The 7239-nt window shown below is 38.1% G+C and overlaps 1 long non-coding RNA gene across 2 annotated transcripts; it reads left to right on the forward strand.

Annotated features, from left to right (window-relative positions):
- The first annotated feature begins 2753 nt into the window (after positions 1-2753).
- Positions 2754-6444, forward strand: LOC309484513. 2 transcript variants are annotated; one of them, XR_014200875.1, is made up of 3 exons: positions 2790-3043; positions 3086-3297; positions 5964-6444. It is a non-coding gene; the product is annotated as an uncharacterized lncRNA (long non-coding RNA). The 2 variants fall into 2 exon arrangements; XR_014200874.1 differs by having other exon boundaries at positions 2754-3297.
- Positions 6445-7239: the final 795 nt, after the last annotated feature.

Below are 7239 nucleotides of genomic sequence, written 5' to 3' on the forward strand. Positions count from 1 at the left end.
TTCTCTCCTTCCTACAAGAGCTTCTGGAGGAGGGCAAATCCCCCTCCACGCTCAAAGTGTACGTTTCGGCCATAGCTGCGTTTAGAAAAACTATGCATGGTCAGTCACTGGGTAGGAACGATCTTATTATCCGCTTCCTGAGAGGGGCGAGGAGGCTGAACCCCCCTCGACCCCCTTCGGTTCCTGTGTGGGACCTTTCCACGGTCCTGGAGGCCATGAAAGGTGACCCCTTCGAACCACTACACTCAGTAGATCTGCGGTATCTTTCGCTTAAAAACGTTTTTCTGACGGCTCTCGCCTCGGTTAAACGAGTGGGGGACTTGCACGCGCTCTTCGTGAGTACCATGTAAGGACCATCCATTGGCCCAACGACGGAATCCAACGGCCTGGCGAAGGTTTAATGCGTGTATGTCTTTTCAGCGCTCCAGTGAAGTTCACTTAATTTATTGGAATTTAGTTTTAGTATTACTTTAGCTCTATGCTTAATCTGACTCCAATTTCAAATGATAATCAAATTTAGATCGTATTTCTGATTAGAAAATAATCATAAATATTGATTATGAATTAATTTAGATCTTTGATTATTCTGATTATCCCATACTTTCAATTATTCGTTCATTACGGACCTAGTGTCGCTTTGAGACGTCACGTCGCGAATGTGCGCTCACGATCACAAACTAGCCAGTCCTGAAATAGTCAGAGGGTGCAGTGCAAGTATTTTACCCTATGCAGCCGCTCACTGCAGACCCATAGGTGTAATTTTTTATAATATTTGCAGCGTACAACATGCTAAGTCAGGAGATAGTCAGAAATCAGAAGGTCTTCCTAAGATGTGCCCCATGCTCCATTCATAGTGCCTTCAGTTTGATCTATCCTGGACAAAGATTCTACTAAAATGAATGATTTCTGAAACTTCAGAATAAATCAAGATGTAACATTTATTTGTCAGGTAAAAATGTATCATGCCAATTACAGAAGTAAATGATTAAAAACCAATTCAGAAAATATATGACATCATTACTCAAAGATGACTCTAAAAGTAAGCAATGTTTTCCTGACAGAGACACGCAGTAATGTGTCAGGGCTTTCCAACAGGAAAACACTGAAACATCACTGTGGGGGATGATCCTGGTAAAGAGTCCCAAAGTCTGCTCTGTCACCTCGCCTTAAGTACCAGACCAGAACAAAAGGGGTTATACAAATGTTGTTTAGAGTAGTTTGGGCCAATCCATGTACCCAAGGGGGGTAGCACCTGGTTTCAGGAGATATCGTAAAGAGATATCAGCCAGAGAGGAGAAACAGGTAGTGATGGGGACGAGACCACCTATGCCGAGTCCGAGTCAAGACCGAGTCTTTGAAGGGTCGAGTCCGAGTCAAGACCGAGTCTTTGAAGGAACAAGTCCGAGTCGAGTCAGAGAAAGCAGAAATCGGTCTCGAGACCGGACTCGAGTACTACATCACTAGAAACAGGATTCTCCTAAGTTCTCAATCTTTCTCATTAAACCAATGACTGCAATGAAATTAAGACCATTTTACCAATCGCACTGCGACACTTAAAATGCTACCATACATGAAAAGGAAAAACAACATATTCACAAGATACACCAAATGTGTTATATAGTCATTCTCAATGAACTTTCAGTGACTTGAGGAGGGAGAGGGGGGGATGAGTTGAAGTCAAACAAGGGGACAAGGAGATCATTTTGGGCAGAACAAGGTTCTGTGCTCTGTCTTTACTATCTGCTGTCCAGGGTGCATTTTATGGCTTTATTGCAGGGTGCGTTTTGTTTTAGCAGGAAAATCAGTTCTTACACATGGCTCCCATCATGCATTGCGGTATGAATAAATTATGATCTGAATTGTCTTAGTAATTTCCTTTCCCTAATTGAATATTCTGTTTGTCACCATTGTTGAGATTCATACACTGATTCTTGAGGTCTGTGTGTGCCTAAAAGAAAGATTTTTTGTCAGAACAACTTTTAAGAAATCTTTTAGATTATTTAGAAAATTCCAGATCTTATGCTGTAGAATCACAGTGATGCTGTAATCAACAATATACATTTAAGTCAGAGATTAGACTCTAAATGAGTTCAGTGATTCAGGTCAAATTATGATTATGTAAAAACATAACCAACACCACCTGATCAACTTTCTCTTTGTTCATCTGGTAGTTATAACTCAGATACAACAGCCAAACAAAATCTAATGTTAACAGTTTAGGGGTCAAGAGCCCAACTAAAGCAAACACTGATAACCATAATGGTGTCTTAAAAATTAGATTTTCTCCTTTGGTGATTCTGCTTGTTAACATCAGGTCTCTTGTGCATCAATCTCAATGATCAATGCTTAATCTAAAATAATCAATGCTCAATTATCACTCAATTAATCACTTAATGAGCTCATTAACTTTAACACTCATGAGTGTTCATTTAACACTCATATTTTAACACTGAGTCTGGAGCCATATAAACTCCCAGGAGAGTTAATTTAACACTGGAGTTTTTGCTGTGCAGGAACCTTACAGGAGGAACCAGAAACAAGATTTAAAAAAGAATTTATAAAAACATGCTCAGGAATCATTAAATCATCTCCATGTGTCTCCTGGTATTTCATTTTCCTGAACTCATGAAGCTACATGTTGATTCCACCAAGTGATGTTTGCAGTTAAACTAGAAAAGTTCAAGTAAACAGGAAATCTGTGCCGAAATTCTTGTCAACCCTCCCCTTACACAACCCAGCTACAAGTATACAACACAACCCAGCTACCAGTAACCAGAAGAGGAAATTGACACACATAACAGACCAATCTTCACCTGACTACACACCAGAGACAGACGTACAGATCTTTCTTATTCCTTCAGGGGTGCAGGAAAAATATCAAAGAGAAACATGGATCCCAAAAAGTCTCCAATGGAAGTAGGGCAGTTTTTACTTCCAGTTCAGCAGGACCCTCCACAATACTCCATTGGATTCCTTCCCTCTGAGAGTTCCAGCACTTCAGGTCAACCTGCGCAGCATTATGGAGCTCCGGCAGCATCTTCAGGTCAACCTGTGCAGCATTATGGAGCTCCGGCAGCATCTTCAGGTCCTGTGCAGCATTATGGAGCTCCGGCAGCATCTATCCAGTACATACAAGGGCCATATCCAGGGCAGACTGTGGTCACTGTGCAGCCTCCAGTTAATGTGTCCTTCACTCCACTGACCAATCCAGAGCCAGATTACCTGCCCTATTCCATCTTTACCCTGCTGTGCTGCTGCTTACCTCTGGGATCGGCTGCTCTTGTTTACTCCATCACAGTAAGTATTGGTTCATACACCTGTCTCACCTCGCTTAGCACATTTACAAATGATAGGCCTACTCTTCAATATAAATAAATAATTTAACCTTTATTTTAAAAATAATATAGGGTATAAATATTGTTTTGAAATTGTTTATAGAGCACAGTTAAAATCACTTTATATTAAGGGCTAAACAAGACTTCACAGGGTCATGATTCATGTCAGTATAAAGGAATCAACGTGGAACTGAAACAGACAATAGAGACAGTCAAAATAATGAGGTCATAGTTCTAGAATATCAACCAAGGTTCATATTTCAGAGTTTAAATATGTAAAGAATACTTAAATCTTCAGAAAGTCTTTATTGTTTACAGCCTGCATTTTTAATGATTAGTTCTATTTAATGTTATGGATAAAGGTTTAATTTAAATCAAAAAGAGTTTGCTATTCGAATCAACATTGATATTGTGACGTTGTTTGAACCTCTGTTTAAAATTTCAGCATTGTTTTTTTAACATGTTGTTAACCTTTTTACGTCTAGGTCTATTTATAGCATTAAATGCTGTTTTGTGGCTTGCAGTAACTCGCTAAAAAAATAAAGGTTACAAAACTGTGTTTTCGCAGTGATGCCATAGAAGAACCACTTTTGGTTCCCCAAAGAACATTTTAGTGAAAAGTTCTTAGAATAACAAATTTGTATTAGTTTGAAGAACATTTTAAAAATCTAAAGAAACTTTTTCACAATAAAGAACCTTTAGTGCAATGGAAAGAATCCATGGATGTTAAAGGTTCTTCATTGATCCATTGGTGTAGATAAAAAAACCTCTTATTTTTATGAGTTCATCGTTCAAAAACAACTTTGTGAATTGCTGTCAATTTACAGTAGATCCTTTCTCTCTTTTGAGTAAAAAACATAACAAAATAATAAACTATGGATTACGGAAATTTGAATTACAGAAGTCATCTAGCTATCACACTGCTATCGCTTGTTTACTCCAATACTTTAGGCCTGTATTCTCCTTATTCTTAACTTAACTATTTTAATTTTGAATGTTCAAGGCTTTCGGTGTTAATTATCTTCTCCAGTTAGGCTATTTTAGCCGTGCAAAAACAGTTTATTATGGTGATTGACGTTGTAAACAGGTATTTCTTTCCATATTATTTTTATTTATTAACGTAGCCTACTAATAAGCACACTAGTTTGTAGCACAAACAGTTTTGAGTCAGTCACACAGACGAGAAGCGCCATGCTGAGCTGCGGTTAATGGAAAGGAAGCCTCTATAGCCTATACCGAAAATATTGCTTCCGTGTTTTAAAAATCATAATACAGAATTTAATAGTATAGGCCACGTGATTTAAAATAGTATAAACTGCTAGTTAAAAAAAAAAAAAATCTAGTCAGTTTTATAAAAATGTAAGGTGTGTAAGGCCCCGTTTACACGATGGGAAAACGCAGATATTTCCCTGCGTTTTGGCCTGTCATTTACACGAAAACGCCGTTTTTATCCCAGAAAACGATTATTTCTAAAAACTCCGGCCAAAGTGGAGATTTCTGAAAACGCCGGTTATGTGTTGCCGTGTCAACTGGGAGAAACGGGGTTTTAGGTTCTCAAACGTCACATTATGCGCCAGAAAATGCTTACGTCATGTGAGCGCCCTATGTTTAGAGTTTGTTCCATACTGTCTATGAGTTTGTTTGGCTACTATTTGATCATGGATGCTGTTAAAGTGGTACTCATTTTTACTTTTGTGAAAACGCTTTTGGCCTGTTTGCATTTGCTTCGCTGTCTGTCCACACGAACGAACCTCGCGCCATGTCTATTGTTTTGAAAGGAACAGGAAGTCGCTCGTGCTATTCGTCGTTGTCGATTTTGAGGATTCTGATTGGCTTGCAAGGCTTTATCCTTCTCCTTACACTGCCGCCCCTTTGTATTCATGCGGGTTGATGTAAACGACAACTTTTTTTGAAAACGATATTGTGTGCACGATGTTATTTTTGAAAACGGAGGGGGAGAAATATTCGTTTCTCTAAATACCCGGCTATGTGTAAATGTGGCCTTAGAAATCGGCTGTGACTGGATATAACCGATCGGACGAGTGTTTTCGCGTGCAGGAGGGGAGGAGCTGAAAATGGTCTTCACAGGTCAGAATATAAACACAATAAGAAAACACAAAATGCTACTCTAAACTAGAAGAAAATGAGAAATATTCAGACACTTTCTGCAAATATTGTGTTGTGTATATGTGTAAATATTGCAAAACTGCAAATATAGCCTAATGCACTCCAATCACTGATGTTTAAAAACTCTGTGATATGTTTTGTGATTTTATTTTATTTTTATTTATTTTTTTACAGCTACTATAAATCAAGTATATAATAATAAATGTTACTTCTCATTTTCTTCTTAGTTTAGAGTAGAATTTTGTGTTTTCTTATTGTGTTTATATTCTGACCTGTGAAGACCTTTGATTTGATTTTATGCATGTCACTTAAGAAAATGCCAAGCCAGTTAATCTAGTTGTAGTAGCCTAACTTTTAAAAACATTTTTACTTTCTTCTTAGTTTAAAGTTGCATTTTTTGTTTTATCATTGTGTTTATATTCTGACCTGTGATTTTATGCATGTCATTTAAGAAAGGTTTTAAACCAATATTTGTAATATTATTGTAATTTACTTTCACAGACTCGGGATGCTAACATGTTTGGACACCAACCAATAGCAAGCAAAAACTCCAGAATGTCTCGCATCCTTAACCATTTCAGTCTTGCTATTGGCCTCCTCATCTGGTTAATCGTTGTCGTCAATATCATTATTGCTGTCATCGCAGTTAAAAACATTAGCTATGCCCCTGACAATAAATATAAACCATAAGTGTAAGAAATATCATGGTAGGACACCAGAAAGCTATAGATGGTGAGGGAACATGAACATTTTTTGAACACACAGGCATTTGGTGGTCTGCTTTTAAATGTTAGTGTTGCTCAAGTTATTGGTATGAGAGCAGTAATACTCCAAATGCATTAATTTCATGCAACTCATCTGCCTTATTATTATTTACATAATTAAAACACATGTTTTTTTAAAGTTCATTATTGTATTTTTAAAACAATTTAAGCTTTGACTGTACATGTATCATCAATTAAAACATTTCTTTTTCTTCTTATCTTTATGTTGTATCATAAAACTTTGGTAATCAATAAGAAATGTATTTAACATTATGAGTCTGATGTTTTATTTTATCAAACTTTTAAAAAGTATTTGAAAGCACAAAGACAATTGTCTGTTTTCCATACTTATATTTTCTAATGTTTGGCCACCGATGCCGGAAAGATAGGTTCGAATCCCGCTCATTACATCTGGTGTCGTGACCCAGATGGGAGTGAGGTTTAGGGTAAGTGTAACGGAGGCCAGCTAGTAAGAGCTGTGTGAGTAAACCTCACTCCTCTGGCCACAGGAGGAGCACTGCGGCGACTGATGCTAGAGGATGCAGTCTTTAGAGTCCTTGTTAGCGCGCCGAACACCCATGCCTGAAACGGCAGTTCAAATCCGTCTCTAAGAGTAGAACTGGAGGGTTTACACGCGCATCTTTGAAAATTGAGCCATGTGCAAACAAAAAAATGTTGTGCACACCGGCACGCTAAAAGGGGTCTCGCGACTCAATGAGGACGACCACCCACACCGTAATTTTTGTTGTGTGCACCTGCGTGCTAACGAGTGACCAACATCAAGCTTTTTTTTTAAAGAAGCAAAAGTATCACAGAATGGTCCCATGTGACATGTTATATATTCCACATGTTCTGGGGGTAAGCCTATACGACAGGGTTTGGTAAAAAAAACTAAAAAAACTAGACAATTGAATGTATTATTATTTAAAGAAAATCCTGACCTTGGCCATTGGTCTTCTGTGCACAGCTGCGCAACGTGCACGTTCGTGTGACTCTATTAGTGCCGCAGTTCA

This window comes from Leuciscus leuciscus, assembly GCF_965113295.1.
Source record: "Leuciscus leuciscus genome assembly, chromosome: 20".
Taxonomy (NCBI): Eukaryota; Metazoa; Chordata; class Actinopteri; order Cypriniformes; family Leuciscidae; genus Leuciscus; species Leuciscus leuciscus.